Genomic DNA, 3,698 nt, shown 5'->3' on the forward strand with positions numbered 1-3,698 from the left:
CTTAGGCCGGGCACGGTGGCTCATGCCTGTAATCCCAGCACTTTGAGAGGTCAAGGCAGGCGAATCACTTGAGGTCAGGAGATTGAGACCAGCCTGGCCAACATGGCAAAACCCTGTCTCTACTAAAAATAAAAAAATTAGTTGGGTGTGATGGTGCATGCCTGTAATCCCAGCTACTCAGAGGGCTGAAGCAGAAGGTTGCTTGAACCCGGGAGGCAGAGACTGCGGTGAGCTGAGATCACACCATTTCACTCCAGCCTGAGTGACAAAAGTGAGACTCTGTCTCAAAAAAAAAAAAAAAAAAAAAAATCTTACAAACTAGTAAGAAAAAGACAAACAACCCAACAGAAAAAATAAGCAAAATAGTCCCTTATCAAAAGGGGAAACCTGAATAATCTACAAACATATGAAGAGATGTTCAACCCACTGGTAATCTGGGAAATGTTAATTGAAAAAAATGAGACACCAAATGAAAGTTTATGTTTGCACAAAAACCTATACGTAAGGATGGGCACAGTGGCTCACGCCTGTAATCCCAGCACTTTGGGAGGCTGAGGCAGGTGGATCACAAGGTCGAGAGATTGAGACTGCTGCGCACGGTGGCACGTGCCTGTGGTCCCAGCTACTCGGGAGGCTGAGGCTGAAGGATCAGTTGAGTCCACGAGTTCTGGGCTGTGGTGTGCACTAAGTTCGGCATCAATATGGTGACCTCCCAGGAGCAGGGGACCACCAGGTTGCCTAAGGAGGGGTGAACCGGCCCAGGTCAGAAATGGAGCAGGTCAAAACTCCCATGCTGATCAGTAGTGGGATTGCACCTGTGAATAGCCGCTGCACTCCAGCCTGGGCAACATAGTAAGATCCTGTCTCTTAAAAAAAAAAAAAAGAGAGAGAGATTGAGACCATCCTGGCCAAGATGGTGAAACCCCATCTCTATTAAAAATGCAAAAATTAGCTGGGTATGGTGGCACGTGCCTGTAGTCCCAGCTACTAGTGAGGCTGAGGCAGGAGAATTGCTTGAACCTGGGAGGCAGAGGTTGCAGTGAGCCGAGATTGTGCCACTGCACTCCAACCTGGCAACAGAGCAAGGCTCCATCTCAAAAAAAAAAAAAAGAAAAAAACCCCTATATGTAAGCATTAATGGCAGCTTTATTTTTTATTTTTATTTTTATTTATTTATTTATTTTGAGGCGGAGTTTCGCTCTTGTTACCCAGGCTGGAGTGCAATGGCGTGATCTTGGCTCACCGCAACCTCCACCTCCTGGGTTCAGGCAATTCTCCTGCCTCAGCCTCCTGAGTAGCTGGGATTACAGGCACGCGCTACCATGCCCGGCTAATTTTTTGTATTTTTAGTAGAGACGGGGTTTCACCATGTTGACTGGGATGGTCTCAATCTCTTGACCTCGCGATCCGCCTGTCTCCTCGGCCTCCCAAAGTGCTGGGATTACAGGCGTGAGCCACCGCGTCCGGCAATGGCAGCTTTATTTGCAATTGCCCAAACTTGGAAATAAACATAGCTCCTTCAGTGAGTGATGGTTGAACAGACTGTGGTCCATCCATACCATGGAATACCAACAATAAAAGGGATGGATTTTTTTTTTTTTTTTTTTTTTTGAGATGAAGTCTCACTCTATCATCCAGGCTGGAGTGCACTGGTGAGATGTTGGCTCACTGCAACCTCTGCCTCTCGGATTCAAGCAATGCTCTTGCCTCAGCCTTCCAAGTAGCTGAGACTATAGGCATGTACCACCATCCCCAGCTAAATTTTGTTATTTTTAGTAGAGACAGGGTTTCACCATGTTGGCCAGGCTGGTCTCAAACTCCTTGCCTCAAGTGATCTGCCTGCCTCGGCCTCCCAAAGTGCTGGGATTATAGGCATGAGCCACCATGCCCAGCCTTGGATTACCGATATATGCAACAACTTATATATTGAATATGCTGAGTGAAAAAGGCCAGTCTCTAACAGTTACATACTGCAAGTTTCCTTTTTTTAATTTTTTTAGATAAAGTCTCACACTGTTGCCTGGACTAGAGTGCAGTGGTGCAATCTCAGCTCACTGCAACCTCTGCCTCCTGGGTTCAAGCGATTCTCCTGCCTCAGTCTCCTGAGTAGCTGGGATTACAGGCACCCGCCACCACATCCAGCTAATTTGTTTGTATTTTTAGTAAAGATGGGGTTTCACCATGTTGGCCAGGTTGGTCTCAAACTCCTGACCTCATGATTTGCCCGCCTCGGCCTCCCACAGTGCTGGGATTAGAGGCATGAGCCACTGTGCCCAGCCTGCATGGTTCCTTTTATAAAACATTTTGTTTAATTTTTTTTTTTCTTTTTAAGTTTCCACATGTAACACTGAATACAGCATTTTTGAAAAGATAAAATCTTTTTTTTTTTTTTTTTTGAGACAAGAGTCTCACTCTGTCACCCAGGCTGGAGTGCAGCCTCCCAAGTAGCTGGGATTACAGGTGCCCACCACCACACCTGGCTAATTTTTTGTATTTTTTTTTTTTCAGTAGAGACGTGGTTTCACTACGTTGGTCAGGCTGGTTTCAAACTCCTGACCTCAAATGATCTGCCTGCCTTAGCCTCCCAAATTGCTAGGATTGTACAGGCATGAGCCACCACACCCAGCCTGAAACGATAAAATCTTGCAAATAAAGAACAGAGATTAAAAAGGAGGAGGAGCCTGCCGGTGGCTCACACCTGTAATCCCAGTACTTCAGGAGGTGGAGGCAGGCTGATTTATTGAGGCCAGGAGTTCCAGACCAGCCTGGCCAACAAGGTAAAACCTGTCTTTACTAAAAATACAAAAATTGGCCAGGAGCGGTGGTGCATACCTGTAGTCCCAGCTACTTGGGAGATTGAGGCACAAGAATTGCTTGAACCCAGAAGCGGAGGTTGCAGTGAGCTAAGATTTCGCATAACAGGAAGATCCCTGTGTTTTAACTGTTCTGTATCTTGAGTGTGGAAGTGGATACATGGACCTACATATGATATAAACTTGTATATAATTAAATACACTCACATACACATAAAATGAGTACAAGTGAAACTGGGGAAACCTGTACAAAATCTGTGGACTGTGTCAATTTCGACATCCTGGTTGTGACTATACTTTTGCAAAGTATTATCATTAGTAGGATCTGGCTTAAGGGTATGCAGGGTTTCTCTGTATTATTTATTTCACTACATATGAAATCTATAGTTATCTGAATAATTTTTTTTTTTTTTTTTGAGGTGAAATCTCACTCTATTGCTCAGGCTGGAGTGAAGTGGTGCGGGTCTTGGCTTAGTGCAACCTCTGCTGACCGGGTTCAAGCGATTCTCCTGCCTAAGCCTTCCGAGTAGCTGAGATTACAGGCGCCTGCCACCACGCCAACCTAATTTTTGTATTTTTAGTAAAGACAGGGTTTCACCATCTAGACTAGGCTGGTCTTGAGCTTCTGACCTCGTGATCCACCCACCTTGGCTTCCCAAAGTCCTGGGATTATGGGATTACAGGTGTAAGCGGACCACCTTTTTTTTTTTTGAAATGGATTCTTGCTTTGTTGCCCAGGCTGGAGTGCAGTGGCTCAATCTCAGCTCACTGCAACCTCTGCCTCCCAGGTTCATGTTATTCTCCTGTCTCAGCCTCCCGAGTAGCTGAAATTACAGGCGCACACCACACACCCAGCTAATTTTTTTGTATTTTTAGTAGGGACTG

The sequence above is a fragment of the Sapajus apella genome, unplaced genomic scaffold (genome assembly GCF_009761245.1).
Source record: "Sapajus apella isolate SASKATOON/1434 unplaced genomic scaffold, GSC_monkey_1.0 scaffold174, whole genome shotgun sequence".
Taxonomy (NCBI): Eukaryota; Metazoa; Chordata; class Mammalia; order Primates; family Cebidae; genus Sapajus; species Sapajus apella.